This window comes from Lactuca sativa, chromosome 6 (genome assembly GCF_002870075.4).
Source record: "Lactuca sativa cultivar Salinas chromosome 6, Lsat_Salinas_v11, whole genome shotgun sequence".
NCBI classification, from domain to species: Eukaryota; Viridiplantae; Streptophyta; class Magnoliopsida; order Asterales; family Asteraceae; genus Lactuca; species Lactuca sativa.
Genome location: NC_056628.2, coordinates 91,675,086 through 91,683,841, shown reverse-complemented (window position 1 = coordinate 91,683,841; position 8,756 = coordinate 91,675,086).

Here is an 8,756-nt window from a genome sequence, read left to right as displayed (position 1 = left end):
ATAGGGTGGATGGCCTTCCTAAGCCCTTTAAACATTATTTATACATCTATACATATATGGGCATGCAATTTATAATATAAAAGCATAAATAAGTTTTTATAAGACATTTGAAACATAAGTATTATTTTTAAAGAAAGATCGACTTGATGTCGATCTATAGAACAAATTGAAGGCGTAGGGTTGGTTAAAACTGTTTAAGTATAAGGAACATTGGTTTAAATCACAGTTGTAATATAACTTGAAAAGTAAATGGGTTTGTAAAACATTTTGAAGTAAAACGGTTAGATAGACAGTTTGAGCAGTGATAAAATCACTGGTTTTCCCTAGTTATTAATCACACGTGATTAATGCAATCACATGTGATTGAAGCAATAACTATAAGTATTTAGCTTGTATCCCCCCCCCCCTTGAAAGCATATAAAAGCATTTAGAATGTTTAAAAAGGTTGATTAAGGGGTATGAAACTCACATGATTGATTGAAGAAAGCGAGATGGAAAACCGGGCAGAGTTTCGTCTCGGAAAACGGATTTTTCTCGGGATTCTCGGGAATCTCGGGAGTAAAATCGACCCTCGGGACTTGAGCAAAAAGACCAGAGCTTCGGGTTTGAACGGGCACGGAAATCGAGGCAAGATTGTGAGAGAGAAGAGAGAAGTGAGCAAAATTTTCGGAAAGCCTCGCATTCTATTTATAGGAAGGCTGAACCGCCTCCGAATGCGGGGCGTACGCTCGTACGCAGCGCGTACGCGTACATCATGCATGACCGAAGCCTCGACTACCTCGGCTTCGGATGGGACGGGTTGCTGGGTACGCGGGTCGGATGGGACGGCGGGTCGGACGGGACAGCGGTTCGGACGGGTCGGATACTTCGGACGGGTCGGACGGGTCGGATGCCTCGGATAGGGCGACGTGGACGATCAAAGGCCAAGTCTCTGGGGTACGCAGGGCGTACAGGGGTACGCAGCGCGTACCCGGATGAGGACGCTGACTCCTCTTCGGATAAGGTCCGAAATTTTGATTTAAATAAATATATAATTTATTTAATAAACTTCAAAAATTCATATCTTCTTCATACGAACTCCGTTTTTGATGGTCTTTATATCTACGCGTAGGTGAGACTACACTCTACAACTTTCGTTTAGACTCCGACGGCAAATTCCGAAATTATTTTTTTTTATTATTTATTTTAAACCCATCGTGTTTAAGGAATTTCTTTGAAAATTCATAACTTCTTTATCTGATGTCGGTTTTTGTCAGACTTTTTACCGCTGGAATACCATTGTCGAGACCTTCGATTCTCATTTAGGTCATTCCGGCCAAAAGTCGCTCGATCTCCGATTCGAGTTTTTAGCTGTCAGTTGCTAAGCCGAATTTGGAAAAAATCATAACTTCGCTATATGAAGTCGGATTTGGGCGTTCTTTTCACGTACGATCATGGTTCAAAGACATTTAAACATAGAAGGAAATTAAATAGAACTTTTTGTACATTTTATTATGAAAGTAAATTTTATTACTCAAAAATGGTTACAAAACTTGACCCTTTTTTGTCATTACAAAGAGTTGAAATATCGGGTTGTCACAGAGATCTAGACACATTGACAGAAAATATCACTTCATTAGACATCGAATAAAAGAAGGAATCCTCGTGGAAAAGAGGGTATCATCGCATGAGAACCCAGCAGATCCCCTCACGAAGGGACTGACTCGGGCTAAGCAACTCCAGCATGCTCGGAGCATAGGGCTGAAGGATGATATTAGTTTTAGTAGTTAGATAATCTCAAAATTTGTAAAATGTAATTGACATTTGATGATAAATAAAAGTTGTTATTTACGAGTAAAGTGTTGTTATCACTTGTCAATCGTTTACTATATTTCTTTTGCATGTTTTGACTTCCAGAATAATTATGTTTGTTATATCATATTATTCGAACCTCCACAGTCGGTCATATGTCAGAAGTAGGTATGAATCAATATTGTCATGATTGGTTGCAGAGGTCTAAGATGTTGGACATGGCTACAACAATCATGAGTGCTCATAAGTTCTGAGAATTGGACTCAACCCACGCTCACTGGAATCACTTCATGGAATTTATCTCGAGTGATCATGAGACGGTAATTTCATATAAGTCTTCAAACCTAGAGATATGATTTGTTACTTACAAGTTGGTTATGCATTGATTGTACAAAAACGCATTGGTAACTCGATGTTATAAAACGTGCTTTTGTGTATAATTCAATGAGTGGTAGAACAAACATATGAGTCGAAGTTTATCTATTCCTTCTTGGATTAGAAGCGATATCAGGGCCCCTCGATGATTTTGTTTTGACCTATGTATCGGGCCCGGTCAGAACTAAATTGATGTGTTCAGTTAAGTTCTATGTCAAACAAATCGGAAATTGGGAAACAAATGTTGGAAAATAAGTAAGACCATGTTCCATGTATTTGTCCGGCTGATATCTAGAACAGAGGATTATATGATCACTTATCTAAAATGATGCGTTCTAGTTCAACAGAGTTTAAAGAGCTATGACTGCTGATCGGTTCCTGAAGTCATACTTGCAACTATAGTTATTAGACTTATCCAAGTGGGAGACTGTTGGATATAGTGTCTAAGTCCATAACTATATTTGGTATGTACTTGACCCGACCCGACATGGTCCATTTGGGTTGCACTTCACCCAAACAATTTATGGATAATCTTTGGAGAATAGTATAAGTTATGATTTATTAATATATTATAAGCTCTAATATATTAATATAAGATCATATTATTTAATTAGTATTGATCTATAATTAATCTAGGATTAATTTAGAGATCAAATGTATTACTAATTAAATATGGGCTCCAATATTTATATAGTGTGGGCTAATGCTTATTTGGAATGGGCTAGGCTTGCATGGAAAGTCCATGGATACTCCATGGAGCTTTAACCCATGGATCTCATGGAAATGAAGAGACATGGGTATTAGGGTTTACATAGATGTAACCCTAATCCACCACACTATATAAAGGAGGCTTTGGTTCTTGAAATCACACTAGTGGTGGTGAGAAAAGTAGAGGGCCGATTTCAAGATAGTTGTGACGATTCTCTCAAGGTTCCAAAGTTTATGGTGATTTGTGATTTCCATTTCAGGCACCCACACTATTGCTGCTAGGCTCTAAAACTCCAAGAAATCAACTACAACTACAAGGTAAGTAATTCTACTAGCTTTATTTGATTCAAGTTCCCCATGCCATGCTAGATAGGATATGAACCTTGGAAAAATAATTATTTGTGTATCTTAGAAAAACATAGATCCAAGGTTTATTAGGGTTGCATGTACACTTAAGAAGTGTTAGAATGCTCAAAACCCATCAGTTACTGGCCACAAAAAACGTTTCTACCCTACTCTTACTAGTCAAACGGGGGGAAGTCAAGCTTCTGTTCAACAACGGGTAAATACTTCAACTAAAAAGGAGGAGGTGCCAAAAGCTAAAGGTCGTGCATTGGGAAGCGCCAAAATTGAATCCATTTAGAATTACGAAGCGCTCCGTAATGCTTCTGAAATTCGCAGTTTCTTGGGTCTCGCAGGGTATTATCGGAGATTTATTAAATATTTTTCACGTATAGATATACCTCTCACAAGTCGTACACGAAAGGAAGCAAAGTTCGAATGGGGTGAAGCCCAAGAAAAAAAATTCTCAACTTTAAAAGATCTTTTGACTCATGCTCCGATCCTATCACTCCCAGAAGGTGATAATGATTTTTCCGTGTATAGTGATGCTTTAAGGTTGGGACTCGGTTGTGTGTTGATGCAGCGTGGTAGAGTAATAGCCTATGCCTCAAGACAACTGAAAGATTATGAAAAGAATTATCCCACCCATGACCTCAAACTTGCTGCAGTAGTATATGCCCTAAAACTTTGGAGGCATTATCTTTTTGGTACAAAATGCCAATTGTTTACTGATCAAAAAAGTCTCAAGTATATATTCAGTCAGCAAACTTTGAGTATGAGACAACAGCGAGGCATGGAGCTGATCAAAGACTATGATTGTGAAATCCTGTATCATCTTGGAAATGCCAATGTAGTTGTCGATGCACTTAGTAGAAAGGTTTATCATAATAGTATGTGTTATGTTATTGCTCACACTACAGTAAAGTTTACTATTCATGATGAACTAGAAAAAAAAAGGCAAGTAGAGGCCTTAAAGCCAGAAAATGTGAAGAATGAAGGGATGGTACATTATCCTGATATTTTACTTGATGACCCATGTGGATTGAAAGTATTTAAGAATCGGCTATGGATTCTAGAGATTAGTGGATTAAGACAGAAGATGTTAGATGAAGCCCATAAGTCTAAACTGTCAATAGTAACGCCCGTGTTTCTGGGCTTGCCATTTTTAGCAATGTAACAGTCTAGGTTAGCCTTTGTAACCCATCTTGAAATAATAAAGGTGTATTATTTGAGTATTATGTGTTTTGTGCTTAGTTGTGTGACTTAATTAAATTAAGAATGAAAATAAGCGTCAAAATAAAATGTTAGATAAAACTGATATCTATGAATAATGTTGTAGTAGTTGAAACGAGGTTTCTGAATATATAAAAAAATGCCAAAATCTGAGTTATAACGAAGAAGTTATGACCTGTCGAAGTTTCGCGACGAAACCGCTGTGGCACAGCGTGATGTAAATAGTGAATTTACGAAGGAGTGATATTTAGCCTTAGTGATCAACACGAAAGACGTAGATAATGTTGAACCGAGAGCGTGCATAAAAAGAATGCTCAAATCTGACTTCGTATGAGGAAGTTATGATTTTTTGAAGTTTCAGCTTAACAGTAGACAGCCCAAAAGTTCGAATTGAGATCGAGCGAGTTTTAGCCGAAACTTTCTAAATGAGAATCGAAGATCTCGTCGATAGTAGTGCAACGACAGAAAGACAGACGAAAACAGACGTCGGATAAAGAAGTTATGAATTTATAACGGAGTTTTCCTGTCCAGGCCTACTAAAAATAAATAATAAAAATAATAGTCAAAATTAGCCGATGGAGTCTAAATGAAAGTTGTAGAGCGTAGTCTCACCTTCCCGTGGATATAAAGAACGTCGAAAACGGAGTTCGTATGAAGAAGATATGAATTTTTGAAGTTTATTAAATAATTAAAATATAAATTTAATTCTTAAACCCGATATTATCTGAAGAGGAGTCACCGGACTTATCCGGGTTACGCCCAATGTAAGGCTGTATGCCCATCATACAGCGAAGCGTGACCAGCCTCGCACTCGAGTACTCCGAAGATATAAGCAGTGACATTTTTGGGTCGCGTACGCCCAGCGTAACCCCAAAGCTCAGTCCCTATAACTAGCATGCGAGGGCAGTCGATTCTTTTGCCAGTTTTCTTCCTTTCTCTCTAAGCTTTGCATCGTTTTGCTTTCCAATCATATCCCAAAGCCGCGGTATCATTCCCGAGTACCGAAGCAAGTTCCGAAGTCGCGAAGATCCCGAGAAGTGACATTCCCGAGCCAAAGCTCTGCCCCCGAGGAGCCCGAGTTTTGTGAAGATCTTCCAGAGTCCGATCATCTTCTGATCAAGTGAGTGTGTAGTTACCTTCTTCTAACACATAATTATGAAGTATTTTATACGAAATATGTGTGGTGTGTATATTTTGTTGTTATATGTGTGAATGTATATTCATTTTCTTCTATCTCGTAGATATGACTTATTCTCTATGAAATACGTGTTATGTGTATGTGTCTCATCTGTTTTTTGGAATATGTATTGAATGAGAATACTATACAGGTTTTAAACTATGTATAAAAATATATATTTTTATCTACTAATATGTTGGGTAGAACATGGGTAGATAGTTGATGTGTGATAAGCATATGAGAGGCCTCGATGTTGTTGTTGTTGATCTAGTTATTCAGCAGAGTATGGATAGCGACCACAGACTCTTTCTAGACAGTCCTGTGGCACGCTAGCAGGCTCATAACTTGTAGGTGTTGTGAACGATGTGTTCATCGGTGTACTCTATCCCCCACATAGTTGCCTTTAGGACACTTATTGTTGAGGAAGCCCCTCTACAGTAATGTACGTCCCGATGAAAATCCTAGATTAGGTCCCTTGAGATAGATGTTGTTTTAGGGACGTAAAGTGAGGATAACAGGAATGGGTAATCGGGTTATTGTTGGTTGGTAAAAGTAAATATAATTATTTATTGCGGGTTGAAAACCCTATATGCTCACCAGGCTCCCAAGCCTGACCCACTCAGTTTATTTGTATTACAAGAAGTGGTGCAAGGGCATAAGATGGATGAATCATCACGTTGATTTGTTTACAAGTCTATATATGTATATATTTGTTGAATGACTTGTAATGTTATCGTTTATGCTTTATGGTCTGTATCGGAACATGACATCCCGAGTTTTGATTATATAATGAAAAGACATTTCTTTATGAAATGATTTGGTAAATATTATTTTATCATACTTTGTTTCTGGGAACAAATTCCGCAACTCTTTTAAATCAAAAGAATCTACTCTGAAAATGCTTAAAAAGAATAAATGAAACCGGTTTTTCTGGCCGAGATTTTGGGGATGTCACAGTTGGTATCGGAACATTAGTTTAAGCGAACTAGGAATTTGTAGGATTTCTCTACTTAAACTTAGAATGCTAAGTGGAGATTGTGAGATGTGTGTCTGTGGTATTTTAGACACGAGCACTAGTTTATTTTAGGAAGTTGCCTAAAATGCTTTTATGCGCTAAATGTTATATGTTGCCATATATGATATTATTTGTTCGGATCTATGGTCTGTTGCCGACCGGATCTGGAAACCTTATGTGTGTAGGATTCTAAGCGTATGGTTACGATATTAGAACTAACATGTAAACGTTTCGGCGTGATAAGGATGATTTGAATATCTATCGTGAATGAGGATCTAATTTCGCCTTATTCGGTGTATAGATCAAAAATGGCGAGAACGAGGAGTGGAGTGGACAAATGCTGATGAAAATAGGAATCAACCACCAGTGATTGAGCAAATACCTGTTGTAGCTGCTGCACCAGAGCCAATAACAATGGCTGGTGTACAAATGATGATTCAAACGATGTTGGATCGTCAAATGGAAGAAACAAGACGTCTGCATAGGCAGAATCGTGATGAACCGTCAATTCAAGTGGAAGAGCCCGAGGAGAATGAAGGCCAGTCTAAAGGAGGAAAATTTAGTGGGATCGTTGGTCAAGACGACCCACCAATGGTTAGACACAACAACCAGTATGGAGGAAATGATGGGCGTGGGAGTAAGTACAAGGATCTCATGGTATCCAAACCACCATGTCTATCCAGAAGCCCGACACGGGTGCAAGTTATGGACCGGATCTCCGAAATGGAGACAATGTTTGAAAGTTGCGAATGCAGCAACAGGCAGAAGACCGCACTTGCGATCCCTCTGCTAAAATCTGTTGTGTTGAGTTGGTGGAAGTTGTTAGCTAACTCTATGCCCAAGGGAGAAGCGGCCAAAATGTCTTGGGAAGACTTTGTAGAACAACTGAAACTACAATACTGCTCCGAGCAGGACCTTCTGGAAATCAACAATGAGTTTCAAAATTTGAAGAAGGGGAAGTTGAGCGTTACTGAATATGGTGCTAGATTCACAGAAAAAATGAAGCTTATCCCATATTTAGTATCAACAGAACTCTCTAAGTTCAACAAGTTTGCCCTCGGACTAACAGCGGACTATGGTGTAATGGTTAAGCAAGCAACCACATTGAAATCCGCCATCTTGGCTGCTAGAAATGTTGAGACCTAGATCAGGGAGAAAGGTCTAGAGAGGTCAGAGGTTGGTGAAAAGAGGAAAAGCGATGGACCCTCGGGGTCCAGCAAAAAGGGTAAATTCTCGAAGTCTAGTTCGAGAGGAGGTGGAGGAGGTGAAGCGAAATGGTGCGACAAATGCAAGAAGAAGCATCATGGGAAATGTGACGGGGAAGCCACATGCTTCAAATGTGGAAAGCCAGGGCATTATGCCAACAAATGCACCCTCACCAAGAAAGTTTGCTATGGTTGCGGTGAGGAGGGGCACATCTCAAGAGATTGTCCGAAGAAGAAGGAGGCAGAAAAACCCAACATTCCGCCAAAGCCGAAGGCGAGAGCATTCCAAATGACACTGGAATAGGGGTGCAAACGAGCCAAGCTACTCGCCAGTTACTCGGGATCGGATCGTTAATAGCTCGACTCGAAATCGATTTTAAACGAGCCCGAGCCGATTAGGGGAATTACGGATTAGGGTATTAGTAAACGAGCTTCTTAACGAGCTCGAGTCGAGCTTAAGCTTATTTAGGCACGTCAGATAAAAAACGAGTCGAGCCCGAGCCCGAGCCGAGCTTGGATAATTCTTTACGAGCTCGAGCCGAGCTCAATACAAGAAAGCTCGAATCGAGCCGAGCTCGACCTCGAGCCTCATATAACTTAAACGAGCCCGAGTCGAGCCTGGCCAAACTCGGGCTCGGCTCGGCTCGTTTGCACCCCTACACTGGAAGCTGCTAAGGATGAAGCTGATGTCGCTTCAGGTACCTTTCTCGTTAACAAATTTCTTGCCCAAATTTTATTTGATTCGGGAGCCAACTACTCCTTTATTTTGTTGGATTAGTGTCTAAGGCTGTAACTATATTTGGTAAGTACTAGACCCGGTTATGCATGGTCCTTTTGGGTTGCCTTCACCGTAGCAACTTGACAGGATGATTTGTTAAAAAAGAAGAGATATTATTGTTAATATATTATG